The 19,501-nt window shown below is 43.1% G+C and overlaps 1 protein-coding gene across 6 annotated transcripts in view; it reads left to right on the top strand.

Moving 5' to 3' along the window:
- Positions 1 to 19,501, top strand: part of fbxl17 (F-box and leucine-rich repeat protein 17) — a 725,386-nt gene that overhangs the window by 473,317 nt on the left and 232,568 nt on the right. The window lies entirely within an intron of this gene.

Genomic DNA, 19,501 nt, shown 5'->3' with positions numbered 1-19,501 from the left:
AAATCTTTTTTTCCACCTCAACAGTCTTTGACCCCAAACTCCAATAGGAGCCATTGGGGCAAAAGCATCCAAGCTTGGTCAAAGAGCTGGAGTTTTAGAAGCGTCCGACAGGAGAGGGAGGTGGGCAGGTTTAGCGAGAGAGTCCTGGGAATTATTTCCTTAACAACTTACAGAACAATTACGGTACCAATATTTGTTTTGATTCTTTAATTTTTGGGTATCTGGACATCAGTGGTGAGGCTAGTATTTATTGCCCATCCCATGTTGCCCTTGAGAAGATGGTGGTGAGCTGCTCTAGTCCTTTTGTTAAGGGATTCTCACAGTGCCACTGGTGAGGAAGTTCCATGATTTCAACCCAGCAATGACAAAGCAATATCCAAGCTGGATGGAGTTCAACTTGGAGAGCTTCACACAAGTGCTGATAAACATCCGCACCCAAATCTTTTTCCTTGGTGGTTGAGATCACATGTTTATTGTGGGGGCTGAGGGCAGAAAGCTGATGCTGGGGTATCCTGAATGAATGAATGAATGAATTCCCTGCAGCATTTTGAAGGTGATGCACACTGCAGCCTGTGTTTGGCAGCAGAGGGAATGAGTGTTTAGACTGGTGGGTTACACCCATCAAGCAAGCTGCTCTATTCTGGATAGCATCACATTTCTTTGGAGATGTTGCGGCTGTGCTCATAATGACATGGGAGAATTGTTCTGACACACTCCTGATTTGTGCCTTGGTAATAATGGAAAGGATTTGGGAAGTCAGAAGATTTAAAGGTCAAGGTAGTTTACATGAAAGAAGGAGCAGAGAGATCAATGGCTAAATTGAAGTTTGTGGAATGAAAGGGAGTTGCTAGAATATGCAATTGCAAGAGATCAGTCAGATTCATGAGAATGAAGCCGTGGAGGCATTTTTAAATAAGTCCATAAAAAAACCTCAAAATTTTAGGCTAATCAAAATGATATTTGCATTGCTTTATCAGTTACTGTCATTTATACCATCAACCAAATTACAGTAAACCCCCTGATATCTTGAATTCGAGCAACTGACAGCCTCAAGCTACAAGCAAAAAAATCGAGGAAAGTAAATGGAAAAAAAATAATTAGAATAAAATAAGAGATTAAAAAATACGGAAGTTTAAAATTATAAATGTTCTCTGAAGTAACACAAGCATTTGATGTAAATGGAAGCAAATATTCATTCAGCAGAGGGCTTTGGTTGTGCTTTGGTCATTGCAGCTGTTTGAATAAAGTTGTGTGAAACAGCAATGGCTGTTGATGAGGTGGTTGATGCTGCTCACCGTTGGGGTGACTTTTTTAAAGTGTCTCCTTATCCCTGCTCAGTAAGAGTCGCCCCAGTCAGAAGCTTTAACTGTAAACTTGGAGGAGTGTGGGGGGGGGGGGTAATTTTCTATAATGTTAATGGTCGTCTTTCGGGCAGCTCCATGAATTTCAGATTTATTTTCAGAGTACATACACGACATCGCATACAACCGTGAGATTCTTTTTCCTGCGAATGAGGCAGAATTACCATTTATTTGTACTTATTAGTAGAACAAAAAACTGTACTCAGTATATACATGTAAACAAATAAAGAAATGTAAGCAAACTATGTAATATAGAGAGGGAAGTGCACAAGTAAGAGTCCGTTAATGAGTCCCTGATTAAGTTTGTTGTTGAGGAGTCTGATGGTGGATGGGTAGCAGCTATGCCTGTACACAGCCCATTACCTGGCACCTATACCTCTTTTCTGATGTTAGCAGCGAGAACAGTGTGTGTCCTGGGTGATATCAATCCTTGAGGATTGCTGATGTTCTCCGATGGCAGTGTTTCTTATAATGTTCTCGATGATGGGGAGGGTTTTGCCTGTGATGTTCCAGACTGTGTCCACCCTCTGTTGCAGGGGTTTCCACTTGGATATTGGTGTCCCCATACTAGATCGTGATGCATTTGGTCTGCACAGTTTCTACCACATCTGAAAAAATTTACAAGCGTTTCCAATGTCATACCAAACTTCCGCAGACTCCTGAGGAAGTAGAGGCGCTGATGTGTTTTCTTCATGATGCCATTGGTGTGTTGGATCCAGGAAAGATCCTCCGAGACAGTGACTCCCAAGAAATTTGGTCACCCTCACCACCTCTGATCTCTCAATGGTCACTCAATCATACACCTCTGGTTTTCGCTTCCTGAAGTCATCAATCAGCTCCTTGATTTTGGTGACATAGAGTGCGATGTTGTTGATGGTGCGCCATTCAGTCAAGTTTACAATCTCCATCGTCTAGGCTGACTCACTCTGCCTTTTACACAGCCCATTACCGTGGTATCAATTGCAAATTTGTACATGGTGTTCTCATACAGAGCCACACTGTCATAGGTGTATAGCAAGTAGAGCAGGGGGCTAAGAGTGCAGCCCTGTGGTGCTCCGGTACTGATGGTGATTGTGGAAGAGATGCTCTTACCAGTCCTCACCGATTGTGATCTGGAAGTGAGGAAATCCAGGATCCAATTACACAGTGGGATGTTGAGTCCCAGGTCTTGGAGTTTGCTGATCAGTTTTGAGGGGATGATGGAGTTGAATGCCAAACTGTTGTCGATAAAGTGCATCCTGATGTATACATCTTTGCTGTCCAAGTGTTCCGGGCGGTTTTGTGTGGAGCCAGTAAGATGGCATCTGCTGTAGACCTGTTGCTGTGAAAGGTCAGTTGTGCTGTTGAATTCTGTAAGTTGAATTCAACAAGAAGATTCCCCTAAGTAAAAACCATTTACTGAATATGGAATGTATAATGTCATGGGAATTGAATCTTGAGCAAACAAAGAGAAGTTGGGGTGACTCAGTGGGTCATGAATAGAATTGGTCAGTCAACATTTGGGGTCAGAATCTTTGTCAAGATCTGACTGAAGGGTCTCAACCTGATATGTTGACTGACCTTTTCTATCCATGGATACTACCTTTCTTGCTGAGTCTTTCCAGCTTCTCTTTGTTTACTCAAAATTATAGCATCTACACTTTCTGTGTTTCTCTCAGAAATATTGGCAACTGGCTTATAAAATGTTGCTCACTCATTGTTAGAGTGCATCTGTTAAAATTTCAAGGGTCATCCAGGTGATTTTTTTTTCTCTTAGAACATGTACTACAATTTTGGGACGGCTGTTGTGTGGAGTGGAGTTCTGAAATATGTTGGATCAAGTTCATTTCAAGGGTTGCACCATGACAATTTTGATGTGTCCTGCATTAATATTTCACTTATGTTAGTCAAAGATAGTGAGAGCTCTTAAGAGAGTAAATCATGTTTTCTTTCTGTTCATGAAGCGGAAAAAGCAACAGAACTGCCCCTGGACAAGTAACTACTTCCTGTGACCATCACCTGCAAACACAACGTTGATTCTGTAGGTTAAATCACCTGAACAGCCCCTTTGCCCCACTATGGTTGCACCAAATCTATACCAAATGAAACAAAATCTCTTTTGCCTGCACATAATTCATATTCCTCCTTTCCTGCATAGTCATGTCTAATAGACTCTTAACTGCTGTAATTGTACCTGCTTCTAGAACTACCCTTGTTCCAGACACCTACCACCACTCCCTGTATTTAAAAAAAAAAGACCCATGCATCTCCTTTAAACTTTTCCCCTCTCTCACCTTAAATGCACGCCCTCTGGTATTCGACATTTGTACGCTGGGAAAGGGATTCTAGTTGACTACCCTACCTATGCCTGTCATAATTTTATTCACTTCAATCAGGTCACCTTTCAGCATAACCCAAGTTGGTCAAGCCTCACATTCTGGTGTATGCCTTCTAATCTAGCCAGCATCCTGATAAATCTTTTCCAAAACCTCTTCATCCTTACCTAATGTGATGACCAGAACTGCAGTGTTCCAAGTGCTGACTAATGATATAGGTTTCATCTATTTGCAACATGACTTCCTGACTTTTAAATTCAATGCCTGACCAATGAAGGCAAGTATGTCCTGCACTTTCTTAAACACCCTGGCCACATCCTGGGAGCTATGGACTTGGACCTGCAGGTTCCTATTTACATCACTGCTGTGAGGTGTCCTGGCATTAACTGTAAACTTTCCTCTTTGTGCTCCCAATGTGCAAAACATCAGACTTGCTCAGAGTGAGCTCCATCTGCCATTTTTTTCTGTCCATTTTATCTTGCTGTTCACGGTATTTGCATGCATTTCCACCAATCTTGCTGTTGGGCAAATATAACCATTCTCCATTTCATTCAAATCATTTGTGTTTATCTATCACTGATCCCTGGTCCAGCCAGAATAACATCCATGTACCACAACCATCTCTCTTCCATGGGCAAGCCAATTCGAATACAAAACAATTCACTCTGTATCCCTTGCATCTTTATCTTCTGAATCAGCCTATCATGAGGGACCGTGTCATATGCCTTCCTAAAGACTACCCTCTGTCATCTCAAAAAATCTTGCCATGTCTTTCCAAATGAGTGTAAATCCTATCCCTAAATCTCCTCCCCCAACTCCTTACATACCATTAATGTGAGGGTCACCGGCCCTCAATGTCAGAGATTATCCCTATTTCCCTTCTTCAACGATGGGGGAACATTTGGCTTCTCTCCAGTCTTCTGGAGATTGCCCAGGCAATCTCATACCTCTTTCAGTAGCTTGGGATATATCCCATCATGCCCTGTAGATCTATCTACCTTAATCAACATATGACAGGAAGGTCAATCTGAAATCTTCACCAGGATACACCCATATTTTTTTCCTAATTTCTTGTTGTTTGATTAGGTTATAAATAAAGGTAAAGAAGGGCATTTACCTGGAGATATTCAATTGAAACGCATCCTGTCTCTTGCACCTTAATTCTATCGGAACATCTGGTTTTACTACAGAAAATCACAAAGATAGATGTCGAAATATCAAATACACGAAGATACACTTCAGTTCCCAGCAATGTACTTACCTAGGTTTAGAAGTGTGCCTAGCAGATCATCCCCCTTGCACAGAAAACAATAAATGCACGTTTTTTTCCCCCCCTTTGGCATTGTGTCTCTAATTAAGGACGCAGCACTTGGAGATTTTATAATGATGAAGCCCCAGGATGCTTCCTCACATGCTGGTCTCTAAATCATTGCAGCTGACTCCACAATTCATGCAGTAATTCTGGGGAGTAAGTGGCTGTATTTAAAGTGGGAGACTTAAAGTGATCAAACATCAACTTTTTTGTGTGAAGTCGAATTTTTGGTGAGAATCTGACCAGAAATTCACTGTTTCTGTGGAAGGTGGTTGTATGACTTTACCTGGGAGACCTCAAAAATCGTAATTCAGTATCAATTAAGGCAGATGCACTGCTCTATCCCCATTATACACTTGTGGAGGCAAGGATTGGTTCACATTTCCCGTCGAGATCTTGCATCTTGGCAGGAAATAGCCAGTATGTAGAAGTGATAGGGAAGGGTGAAACAGAAGCTGGTGATAATAGATGGACGTATTTAAAGGTGGGGCAGAGGGAACCAGGTGGGTGAGTGTGGAGGCAGAGGCCACAGGGTGATAGGTAGGATAATGGGCTGGGTGGGAGAGAATATAGTAAAGGTGAATCAAGGAAGAAAATTGGAAGATGTCTGATAAATGGATCAAGGTATGGCAATGTAGTAAGTCTAGTTAATGATGGAAGTAAGGAGTTGAAATAGTGACCCTAGCAAGAGAGAACTTGGTAGGTTAGTGGAGTGTGAAAGGAACTCGGGGATGTAGATGACCATAAATGAGAAATGTCAATGTTCATTTTAATGTCGATTGAAGAAGAGTTTTTGGTTTGGCCTCACAGTGACAGTGGAGAAAGGCAAGGACATACAGCTCGATGTGGGATTGGGAAGACGAGTTGAAATACATGGAGCTGGAACTTCAGGATGGCCATTGTTCTGCAAAATGGTCGCCAAGTATACATTTGGTCTTGTTGGTGGAGAGGAAGCTGTACGGAGACCTGTTTGAAGAAGGCGTACATGAATCTCTGCCTCATCAGTGTTCATGATCATGGTGAGAGAGGAGCTGTAGGGGCAAGAGTTACATCTCCTGCAGATGCAGGGGGAAAATTACAAGGGTCAGGAAGCAGTGAGTGAAAAGGGATGAAAAGACCAGGGAGTCGTGGAGAAAATGGGCCCAGAGCAAAGTGGGAAGATTAGGAGGGGGTAAGATATGGCTGATGATGGGATCCCATTGGAGTTAACAGAAGTGGCAAAAGGCAGTACACAGACTGGTTGGGCAAAGGATTCACTACTCTGTTCATTGCAGAGAGAGCACCAGTCCATTGTTTTCAGGATGGCCTTGAGAAACAGAGCATTGGTGCTCTGAGTTTCAAGATGGCCTGATACGTACAGAGTAAATTTCATTTCCGAAATATCCTCTTTCAGGAAATGTGACTTCCTCTTCACCAAAATTAATGGAGCCCTGTTTGTCTTTTCCTCCATATCCCATATATCTGCTCTCCACTCTTCTCTCCCCAGACAGAACAGAGATGGAGTTCTCCTAGTCCTCTGTTCTCAGTGCAGTAACCATATTATCTCAGTGTAACTCTTTCCCACCCATCTGCTGCCATGTAGTTCAGTCTGCCCACCATCCATATATTGATCCACCTGTTCACCTTTCGTATCTATTCCCTCTCCCCATCTGTTTCCATCTGCCCATCATTCATGTGATTCATCTATCACCTACCAATATATATCTCGGCACACCCCCTCCTCCTCCCTTACCTGACTCCATCTGCCTATCACTCCTCTCACCTTGTTACATATATTGCTTACACACTTCTGTCTCACCCTTCCCTCTCATTACTATATATGACCATCTACCATGTGTGCTGTCAGTCCTGATGCAGGGTCTCATCCCAAAATGTCAACCATATTTTGCCTCCATATTTGCTGCTTTATTCTGACTTCTTGCAGAATTCTATTTATCTATCAATTTATTTATTTATTTACTGCACAGTAGAACCAGATTCCGGCCGTTTAAACCCATGCTGCCCAATTACGCCCAAATTCACCTTCCACCCTGTATATTTTGGAGGGTGGGAGGAAACCAGAACACCTGGGGAAAACATGCAGACATGGAGAGAATATACAGACTCCTTATATTGACCAACGTCAGATTTGAACCCAGGTGACTGGTGCTGCAATGGCATTACGCTAACTACCAAGCTAAACATGCCATGTTTGCTCCAGTTTCCACCATTTGCACTCTCCTGTGTCTCCCATCCCACATTTTCCCAAGGACATGGGACCATCATAAAGCAAGAAAGGAGAAATGCCCTGTTAGGTCAGGTTGTTGGGGTGGCAGTGTTCCCAGTCAGTGATTGTGTTGCACCATTATTAGAGGTTTTGGGTTTAGACCTGGAAATAATCAATGTTGGGTTATTTTGAGAGTTGGACTATGAGTTGATGGGGTTTGGGGTGGTAACTGGGGATGGAGTGACCATGGTGGAGGGTTACGAGTTACGAAGGCCCTTGCCTCTTGGGAATGGGGAGGAGAGGGTGGTGCTGGCACAAAATGAAGGAACCCACCTTTGTATTCCCAACTCCAGACAGGTATGTTCCTGAAAAAGCACAATTGAAGCAAAGTTATTTTGCTTGCTGAACAAAAGCGCTTCAAATAAATGTCACCAAATTTTCCAAGGAAGGTTCTCCAGTAACATTGCCCAGGAAATTGAGTCCAAGATTTAAATGGTTGATATCAATATTGGCTGCTTAATTAGATTGATTTGATGTAGTTTATCTATTAGAGCCATCTGAGTAAACATGGGTAAGTTGATTATAGATGTGGTTGATGTTATTCCTTTCCTCCACACAGTAAAAGAATTAATTCAAGGAATCTCCCACCAAAGAGAGAGGGGGTGGTGGGGGGTGGGGGGGGGGGGGTGGGGGTGGGGGTTGGGGGGGGGGGAAGCCTTCCTCCTTCACCCTAAGTTTGGAAAAAGTAACTTTGGACATCGTTAAATAAGTAGTTTCTGACTTTTAAACCTTTGAGGATTCAGCATTCTTTACAGCTTTCTGGCATGATAGTTCCATGCCAGTGATTGATTGTTTAGCTTCTCTTTGGAAGTGCTGCTTTTATTCATCTTCTACTACAAGGTTATTTTTTCTCTTCAAAGGAGTTTTTTTGTTACTTTGTAGGAATGTGAAGGTTGTATTAATAGACATCTTTATGTTTGCTTTTTGAAAGCTGTGACTGGTGAGATGTGTGAACATCTCAGCATTGTGTGCGCCTTTCCCTTATATTTCCGATTCTTTCTTTGGCTTGGCTTCGCGGACGAAGATTTATGGAGGGGGTAAAAAGTCCACGTCAGCTGCAGGCTCGTTTGTGGCTGACAAGTCCGATGCGGGACAGGCAGACACGATTGCAGCGGTTGCAAGGGAAAATTGGTTGGTTGGGGTTGGGTGCTGAAACCCTCGATGCCCTTGTTACCTTTTGACTCAATTATTCAAATACTTGAGAAAAACTACAGATGCTGAAAATACGAATGGAAACACTCATCAGGTTTGGCAATATTTGTGGAAAGAGAAATGAGGGATCAGTGAAACATTAATGAAGTTTCTAATTCCACAGATGAGTATTTCAAACATTGTCTGTGATAAATCAAATACTCTCCTTGATAACATTTTATCTTTCACTTGAATTGAGGTCAATAAACTTGCGGGAAATCCTACTTGCCATCCTATCCACTGATGATCCATGGGTCTATGACCCTTAATGCCTCAATTTTTAAATTTTATATTTGTTTTTTGTGGCATTGTACATTTTTTTCTTGATCACCTTCCGCCTGGCAGATGTAGGCAGCCTCCAAGAACGCGGCGCGGGCTACACACTCTACTGGTCTGGCAAGCCTTCGGATGAACGACGCCTATCTGGTGTAGGCTTCATGGTCAAGAGCTTCATTGCCTCCAAACTCGAAAACCTTCCGACAGGCCTCTCGGACCGAATCATGTCCATGCGACTCCCCCTTCAAAACAAGCGTCACATCACCCTCATCAGTGTCTATGCTCCAACCCTCCAGGCGGAACCAGCAGAAAAGGACAAGTTCTACACCGACCTGCGCAACCTCATCCAACGCACCCCTACAGCCGACAAGGTTGTCATCCTGGGCGACTTCAACGCTCGTGTCGGCAAAGACTCAGAAACCTGGCCAGGAATCCTGGGCAAGCATGGCGTCGGCAAGTGCAACGACAATGGGCGCCTCCTGTTGGAGCTCTGCGCAGAACAGCGGCTTGTCATTACAAACACCCTTTTTCAGCAGAGGGACAGCCTTAAGACCACCTGGATGCATCCCCGATCCAAACACTGGCACCTCCTGGACTACATCCTGGTGCGAGAAAGTGACAAACGAGATGTGCTCCACACCAGGGTCATGCCTAGCGCGGAATGCCACACTGACCACCGGCTTGTTCGCTGCAAGCTCAACCTTCACTTCAAACCAAAGCCCAGGAACAATAAAGCCCCCAGAAAGAGGTTCAATGTTGGAAACCTGCAGTCAGACGAAGCGAGAGGAAACTTCCAGGCAAACCTCAAAGCAAAGCTCGACGATGCAACCCGCCTCACGGACCCGTCCCCTGAAACCCTCTGGGATCAGTTGAAGACTACCATACTGCAATCCACTGAAGAGGTACTGGGCTTCTCCTCCAGGAAAAACAAGGACTGGTTTGACGAAAACAGCCAGGAAATCCAGGAGCTGCTGGCAAAGAAGCGAGCTGCCCACCAGGCTCACCTTACAAAGCCGTCCTGTCCAGAGAAGAAACAAGCCTTCCGTCGCGTATGCAGCCATCTTCAGCGCAAACTCCGGGAGATCCAAAATGAGTGGTGGACTAGCCTCGCCAAACGAACCCAGCTCAGCGCGGACATTGGCGACTTCAGGGGTTTCTACGAGGCTCTAAAGGCTGTGTACGGCCCCTCACCCCAAGTCCAAAGCCCGCTGCGCAGCTCAGACGGCAAAGTCCTCCTCAGCGACAAGATCTCCATCCTCAACCGATGGTCAGAACACTTCCAATCTCTTTTCAGTGCCAACCGCTCAGTCCAAGATTCCGCCCTGCTCCAGCTCCCTCAACAGCCCCTAAGGCTAGAGCTGGATAAGGTTCCCACCCTGGATGAGACATATAAGGCAATCGAACAACTGAAAAGTGGCAAAGCAGCAGGTATGGATGGAATCCCCCCAGAAGTCTGGAAGGCTGGCGGCAAAACTCTGCATTCCAAACTGCATGAGTTTTTCAAGCTTTGTTGGGACCAAGGTAAACTGCCTCAGGATCTTCGTGATGCCACCATCATCACCCTGTACAAAAACAAAGGCGAGAAATCAGACTGCTCAAACTACAGGGGAATGACGTTGCTCTCCATTGCAGGCAAAATCTTCGCTAGGATTCTACTAAATAGAATAATACCTAGTGTCGCCGAGAATATTCTCCCAGAATCACAGTGCGGCTTTCGCGCAAACAGAGGAACTACTGACATGGTCTTTGCCCTCAGACAGCTCCAAGAAAAATGCAGAGAACAAAACCTTTGACACCGTGAGCAGGAAAGGGCTTTGGCAAATACTAGAGCGCATCGGATGTCCCCCAAAGTTCCTCAACATGATTATCCAACTGCACGAAAACCAACAAGGTCGGGTCAGATACAGCAATGAGCTCTCTGAACCCTTCTCCATTAACAATGGCGTGAAGCAAGGCTGTGTTCTGGCACCAACCCTCTTTTCAATCTTCTTCAGCATGATGCTGAACCAAGCCATGAAAGACCCCAACAATGAAGACGCTGTTTACATCCGGTACCGCACGGATGGCAGTCTCTTCAATCTGAGGCGCCTGCAAGCTCACACCAAGACACAAGAGAAACTTGTCCGTGAACTACTCTTTGCAGACGATGCCGCTTTAGTTGCCCATTCAGAGCCAGCTCTTCAGCGCTTGACGTCCTGCTTTGCGGAAACTGCCAAAATGTTTGGCCTGGAAGTCAGCCTGAAGAAAACTGAGGTCCTCCATCAGCCAGCTCCCCACCATGATTACCAGCCCCCCCACATCTCCATCGGGCACACAAAACTCAAAACGGTCAACCAGTTTACCTATCTCGGCTGCACCAATTCATCAGATGCAAGGATCGACAATGAGATAGACAACAGACTCGCCAAGGCAAATAGCGCCTTTGGAAGACTACACAAAAGAGTCTGGAAAAACAACCAACTGAAAAACCTCACAAAGATAAGCGTATACAGAGCCGTTGTCATACCCACACTCCTGTTCGGCTCCGAATCATGGGTCCTCTACCGGCACCACCTACGGCTCCTAGAACGCTTCCACCAGCGTTGTCTCCGCTCCATCCTCAACATCCATTGGAGCGCTTACATCCCTAACGTCGAAGTACTCGAGATGGCAGAGGTCGACAGCATCGAGTCCACGCTGCTGAAGATCCAGCTGCGCTGGATGGGTCACGTCTCCAGAATGGAGGACCATCGCCTTCCCAAGATCGTGTTATATGGCGAGCTCTCCACTGGCCACCGTGACAGAGGTGCACCAAAGAAAAGGTACAAGGACTGCCTAAAGAAATCTCTTGGTGCCTGCCACATTGACCACCGCCAGTGGGCTGATAATGCCTCAAACCGTGCATCTTGGCGCCTCACAGTTTGGCGGGCAGCAACCTCCTTTGAAGAAGACCGCAGAGCCCACCTCACTGACAAAAGGCAAAGGAGGAAAAACCCAACACCCAACCCCAACCAACCAATTTTCCCCTGCAACCGCTGCAATCGTGTCTGCCTGTCCCGCATCGGACTTGTCAACCACAAACGAGCCTGCAGCTGACGTGGACTTTTTTACCCCCTCCATAAATCTTCGTCCGCGAAGCCAAGCCAAAGAAGACCTTCCAATCACTTTGTTCTAGTTCTGAAATTTTCCTTATCTCCAATTTTCTTTTGTGTACCTTCAATATCAATGTTGTTGACTGCTTCTTGAATTCCCTGCTCAAGCTGGCTCAGCCAGTTTCTCCTTTTTAGGTCCATTCAGAAAACAAACCTGTGGCCACCATTTAGGCCCTTGTCTCATTACCTTCATATGGAATCTGGTCTCACACTACACCAGATACAGTTCCATTTACCTTTGTTGAAATTGCAAATCCCTGGTTGTGAAAGCAAAAAAGAGAGATTTTGAAATCAACCCTGAAGTGTTTTAATTTGATTGAAGATGCTTCTGCCAGTAAATCACCATGTCTGTAAAGTTGTCAATTTGCATACGAAATATAAGACTCATGGGTCTAAGTGTATTACCTTTCTGTCGTTCCTGTAGAAATTTTGCTGACTTTTCCCAAAATATATATCATTTGAATTAAGTATAGATTTCTTTTAGTGATTTTATTTAGAACAGTGTAATACTGAATTGTAATAAAATCAAATGGTTGGTTGCAGTTGGGAAATGATTGCTGTTAAAAAAAATTATGGATTGCATCACATATAATAATGAAAGCACCTGAATTTGAGAAAATATCTTAGACACTTTTTTTAACCTTCTTATGTTCTGCATTACACTGTGTCATGCAAAATAAAATTTCAAAGTTTCCTTCCACATTTCATTCTTTCATTAATGTTGACCCAATCACCGCGATCATTGTATTGACTTCTCTTCATGCCAGTTTAGATTGAGCAACTGTTTAATGCACTTTTTTGCTTTGTTGGTGCCAGAACAGGACAGGTTTCACAATGATAATGGAATGTCATGTTTGAATTCTGCCATTCAACTTGTGATCTGACAACAACTAATGATAACAACCCCTTATTTCACTTTATGCTTAAACCAGTCCATCACAGACATATTTACTCTTATTGGTTGGTTTAAGATGGTACAGTATGTGTGATGCTTCGTAGAAAATTACATTTTTGTGAGAAAAGAGTCTGAAAATGGAACGTTTACGGCTCGGGCCCAAAACATTGGTTATATATCTTTGCATGACTAGCTGAGATTCTCCAGTACCTTTGTGTATTAAACTTGTATACATTCATAACAAAAATATGATCAGAGACAGTTAAAAATCTAGTTATTTAAGTGTCTCTTAAGACACAATTTACTCTAAACTCTGGAGTAATCTGAAGTCCCTTGACTTGGAAAGTGAGGGATGATAACCAGTTTGTGACCATTCTAATTAGTTTTCCCTATGTTGTGAGTACATCATAAACAGTAACAAGGCCTCTTAGGACTGCAATCTGCTGCCAAAAACTTTGGTTGTACTTTCTAATTAACTATGTTCAACTCTCATTTGTGCCAAGTTTTAGATTTATTGGCACAAATTTATCCATAGATAGATATGTATTACTGATTGCCTCAAATGATCAGATTCTAACTACATTTTAGCAAGTTCCTGCTGTAATGATGTCTTTCTACACAATTTTCCCCTCAAAGCTCTTCCTCTCTCGTATGTTTCTGGGGATACTACCTCTTAATGATACTTTCACAAACAAGAATAGCACATTTTGTGCAAATTTTATCCCAAAGTTAATATACCATATTTTCTGATTGTTGAATTCGTTGTCATCTAGAAAAATAAGGATAAATACACTACTAGAGAGTTGAAATGTTCCTTCACAAGTTTTCATGGAATCTGTTCCTCAATACGAATACATTTTCATTCATGGTGTTGAGCTAATTGTTTTGTAAATTTTCTCAGATTGCCTCCTCTAACTGACTTGGAAGCCTATTTCTGTTTTTGATCACATGTTAATTGACAAGCTGACAAGAGGAGAGGCCAGACTAGATTGAGTACTGTAATGAAGCTGGTCAGGTGAGAGACCTCTCAGTGGGGGAGCATTTTGGTGACAGGGACCACAACTCTTTGACAATTAGCATTGCTGTGTTCAAGGATTGGAGAAGAAGAAATGATAAAAAGTTTAATCAGGGAAGGGCTAATTATAAAGGGATTAGGGAGAGTAAATTGGGAACAGATGTTCTCAGGGAAAAACATAGAAGTAATATGGAGGATATTTCGGGACCACTTGCATGGTGTTCTGGATAGGATGTGCCACTGAGATAGGGAAAAGATGATAGGATAAGGGAACCATGGTTGACAATAGAGATGTGACAGCTGGTTAAGAGGCAGAAAAAAACATACATTGGAAGCAAAAGTCAGGAAGGGTTCATGAGAATTGTATGGTAGCCAGGAAGAAACTTAAGAGAGCTAAAATGGGGCACAAGGAGGCCTTAGCAAGTCAGATTAGGGAAACCCTAAAGCATTCTATCCATACACGAAGAACGGAGAAATTATGAGAGTGAAGGTCGGTCCGCTTAAGGATAAAGGGAGTATCATGTGCCTGGAGGTCCGAAGTGTATACTTTGCTTCAGTGTTCATGAGAGAGAGAGACAGACATGGGAAAATATGGGTTCAGTGTAGAACATGCTGGAGCATGTTGATCTTAAGAAAAAGGGAGTGCTAGATATTCTTAAAAACATTCAGATTGATAAATCCACAAAGCCGGAACAGATATACTCTAGGTTACTTCAGGAGATGAGGGAAGAGTTTGCTGGGGCACTGGCAATGATTTTTGCATCCTCCCAGTCACAGGGGAGAATGGGAAATGTGAACCCCTTGTTTAAAACAGGAGAACCTGGGAATTATAAACCAACGTGTCTTGCATCAGTGGTGGACAAACTATTGGAGAGGGATCTTTGGGACAGGATTTATGAACATTTAGAAAAGCATAGTCTTCTCAGGGAGAGTCATACCTCACAAGCGTAATTGAGGTTTTTGAGGAAGTGACAAAATAAATTGATTAAGTTAGGGTGATAGATGTGGATTATATGAATTTTAGTAAGGCTTTTGACAAGGCCCCTCATGATTGCCTCATTCAGAAAGTCATGAGGCATTGGATGCCTGGAACTTTGGCTGTGTGAATTCGGAATTGGCTTTCCTACAAAGAGCAGGTACAATTACATGGATAGCAGACAAGTTGTAAGCTTGCTTTGGAAAAGAAAACTCTGAAAGGAGAAGTGTATAAAATGCTGAAGAGCCTGGACAGAGTGAATATTGGGAAGCACTTCCTATTGGTGAAGGAGTCGAGGACTGAGGTCATAGATATAAAAGAAAAGGAAAGAGAATTAAAATGACATGAGGAAAAGCTATTGTACTCAGCTTGTATTTGGAACCTAGAACGCCCGTCTGCAGATGTGGTGAGGGCAAGTTCTATTGTGGCTTTCAAGAGGAAATTAGATAAATATACAGTGAAGTAAGGATACAAAGAATGGATGGGGGAGGGGTGTTGAACAATTAGGTTGCTATGGCAGTGGCTGGCATGGACATGAAGATCTCGATGGCTTTCATCTGCACTATATCTATCCAATGATAACTTCAATGTATAATCCAATCACAGCAGTAACCATGTTGTTGCTTTTGCCTCAATAAATCTGATCGATTTTATATATTTTCTGTCTTGAATTTCTTAACATTAGTGAGTATGCACAGCTGTTTCTGCCTCAAGTAAAAATACGAAAGGTACTCTCACCCGCATCATGGTAATTGATGTGAATAGTGGGTTTTATTTCTTGCCTGATAAGTATGACTGTCCACTTCAAATCTAAACATTTTGTCAAGCAGCTGTTTTTGGAATGCTGTAGAAAGGGGTATTGTTTTGGTTGTATAAGAGAAAGCTAAGTGGATCAAGATGCAAGAAGTCTGTGCAAACTCGCTGATTTTTTAAAAAAAAGTCCTTCTATTAAGGATGACTGTTGGCCAATCCTCCTGCATAAGTAATGTATCCGAGATGAAGATAGTACACGAATGGGCCCATTCAACTCATCTCGTCCACAAGGACCACACCAATCACATTCAGCTGTATTAGGGCCCAGTTGGCTTTTTTCCCAAGTCCCGTTGAAATGCTTTTGAAGGATTGTAATTGTATCTTTCTCCAGTATCACTTCTGGCAGCTTGTTTCAGATGATGACCATCCTATGTGTCAAAAACCTAACCTCTCACCTTAAACCAGTGTCCTGTACTTTTGCACTGGGAAGAAGAATACTACTATCTTTTCTATGTTTGCCTCTCATAATTTTATAAGACTCTCTAAGGACCTCTTCAGCTCCCTACAATCTAGGGTGAATAAACCCAGCCGATGCAACCTCTCCTCGCAACTATAGCCCTCCAATCCAAACAGCAGCCTGATAAATCTGTACTTTGTGTATTAATACTACATCCTTCCTTTGATTTTCAAAGTGCAGTCAAGCCAATGTTTCGTACAGTCTCAACACGATCTCTTATTCTTAGTGCCTCGGCCAATGAAGGCAACAATACCGAATGTGTTCATCACCCCCTTATCCATATTGCTGAATTCCATCTTCTAGCTGTTCCTTCGGTAACAAACTTTCCAAGTGAATACAAGTCTTGACCATCAGAATCTTCTCCAACAACTTCTCACCACTGATGTAAATTTCACTACCATGTGGTTTCTCATCTTAACCCTATTACCAAATCTGAACAAGAAAACAACAGGAGCTATCATGGCTATTGTAGATGCAAAAATCTCTTGCAAAGCCCCAACCATCTCCTCCTCTGCTTCCTTAACATTTTGGAATAGCTCCCATCAGCACCTAGAGATTTATCCACTCAACTCGATCATCTAGTTTATCTTTTGCCACATTTGAATTGTGTGCTTTCATATAAGGCTGCCTGTTTTTTTGGGTTATTAATTTAGTGTCCCATTTATGTATGATTTTTCCTGCTATCTTCTCTCCTACTGTGTGTAGACCGATTTGTGCCCAGGAAGGTATACCGTCCTCCTCAAAGAATGAAGCGATAAACCTTGACTGGGCCATCTAATAGTATTTTTTTGAAATCTGGGGGCCTCATTCCTCTCAGACTGTAATCCCGTCAATTTCTCCATGGAGACTGTGGCTACCTTATTCCTCCAAAGAAACTATCGGACTCATCCATTGTGTCTTAAAGAAACTCTGGGGCAATGGCTTGGGCAAAGATTGAAAAAGGTACTATAGTCTTGGCATCACGTTCATTTTTATGCAGTTGACCCTGCCCACCAATGTCATGGGCAAGTTTGTCCATCTGTGGAGATCCTCCTCAATTTTCCTAAGCAGAGGGAGGTAATTCACTTTATATAAATTTTGTATATTTTTGGCCACCCTAATCCCCAGATACTAAACTCCTTTTGTGGCCACTTCGTCTCTCATTGGTATTTCTCATAAATGCCTTTTGTTTGTGGCATTATCTCAGTCTTATCATAATTGATTTTGTATCTCGAGATTTTACCATAATCCTCCAGTATGATCTGTCACCTGGCCAATGACCCTACCGGCTCTGTCAAATATATTAACACATCATCTGCAAATAAGTTGATTTTGAGTTCTTCCTGGCCCACTCTAAATCCCTTAATGCTTGGATCCTAACGAATGGGTTCTGCTAATGGTTCAATAGCTAATATGAATAGAGCTGGGAACAGCTAGACATAGTCAGTGGGAAAGCTGAAGATATATGCCCATTGATAACAACCTTGGCCTTGGGTTTATAATACAGAGCTTTGACCCAATTTATAAAGATTGTCCCAACACTTTAATCAAGAAGTCTATCAAAGTTTTTTTCCATGTCCTATGCCACGGCTGTACTAAAGTCCGCCCTTGATTATGCCAGAGTATTATACTAAGTAATCTACCTATATTGTCTGCCGATTGCCTTTCTGCACGAGCCCCTCCTGATCTGGATTTATTAACTTTGGCAGGTACCGAGCCAATCTATTTCCCAGAGCTTTGGCTATCATTTTATAATCCAAAGTGACATTGGCCAATAGGAGGATGGCATTAGTGGGTCGCTATCCTTTTTAGGAATTACCATAATTATTGTAATTGAAAAAGTTTCCATAAGAGTATGGGTCTCAGCTGCCTGTTCCACAAAGTCCATGAACAATGGTATCAACAGGTCCTTAAATTCTGTGTAGAATTCTGGAGGGAACCTGTCCTCTCCCAGAGACTTAGTGGTCTGTCGCAAGCTTAGTGCTTTTACTATTTTTTTCCTTGAAGAAGGAAGTATCTAATCCTCCCCCTCCTCAGGCTCTAAATTTTATTATTCCAAATTAGACAGAAATTCCTCTATTTTATCAAAATCACCCATTGATTCAGATATATATAATTGCATATAGCACTGCCTAATTTCTTCATTTATTTATTTTGGTTTATCGGAGATTCTGTCTGCCTCTTTTTGCATTGTATTAATTGTTCTTGCGGTTTTCTCCACTATCAACTGCCAAGATAATACCATATGGGCTCCTTCTCCTAGCTCATAGTACCTTTGTTTGGATTTCCACATCGCTTTTTCCATTTTATTTGTTTGCATGGTGTGGTAGTATTCTGTATTCTTTCTCAGGGCCTGATTTTTGACAATCCCTTTCCAATTGAGTTATTTCTTGTTCCAATTCATTGACCTCCCTCATATACTCTTTTTTAATGTCTTTATTGTATCCAATGATTTGTCCTCTCAGGTAAGCTTTTAATGTATCCCATAACAGAAATTCGTCGGCAGTGGAAGTACAGCTTGCCTCTCAAAATATTTCTATTTGAGCTCTAATGAAACTACAGAATTACAGCTTTTTCCATAGCAACGGGTTAAGGTGCCACCTGTACGCCGTAGTGCGTTTGTTTGGCATGACAACAGTTAAAGTCAATAGAGAATGATCAGATAATAACCTTGCTGTGTACTCAGTTTCTACAATTCTATTCTCTAGCTTGGGTGAGGCTAGAAACAAGTCAATTCTGGTGTAGGAATCATGTTGTTTTGAGTTAAAGGAATAATTCCCCTCTCTCGGATGCCAATGTCTCCCAGCATCCACCAGATTCAACTCTTTCATGGGAGCTAGAGTTGTTTATGCTGCCCTGGCTCTTGTCACTTTTTCCACCAATTTATTCAATGCCAGATCCTGGCAGGAATTAAAATTCCCCCCCCAATTAACATATTTTTCTGCCGTGTAAAAAGACATGAAAGATTTGTCCCTCTCTTTCTTTCAGTCCTGCTTTTCTTTTCTTCTCTATCAATGATGACAGGTTATCCTCCTCCTCTCTATGGCTCCCTGCCCTGCTGCTCCCTGGTGCACGCGCAGCAGGCTGGAGCTTGCCTATGTCACTGCCGCATCCCTGCTGCTGTCCGCAAAGTTCACTCCACTCCGCAGGTAGGGTCTCTTTTGTGGCACTACTTGCGCCTTTTCCCTCCCCCCCCCCCCGATCTTTTGGCACGGAATAGCTGTCTCCTATGCCTCCCATCACCCCACTGCCACTCCCACTGCTGACGTTGCCTTCCACCCTACTCTCTCTCTCTGCATGCAGGGCTCACCCTGGAGCACCAGCGTTGCCCCCTCTCTGGCGGTGTCTGCGCTTTTTTCCCCTGAGCCTGCTAGTGTGCGTGGTCGTCTACTTTCGGGGTCTCAGGCAGGCAATCCATCCACCTGCTGAGAAGGGTTGCGATCCCGACTTCTCTTCCCCTGCCTCTGGATACGTTGGGAAGGCTCCGCCATCTTCCCCGCCACGAGTCCGCCAT

Source organism: Narcine bancroftii, chromosome 1, assembly GCF_036971445.1.
Source record: "Narcine bancroftii isolate sNarBan1 chromosome 1, sNarBan1.hap1, whole genome shotgun sequence".
Lineage (NCBI taxonomy): Eukaryota > Metazoa > Chordata > Chondrichthyes > Torpediniformes > Narcinidae > Narcine > Narcine bancroftii.
This window is presented reverse-complemented; position numbering and strand designations above follow the sequence as displayed.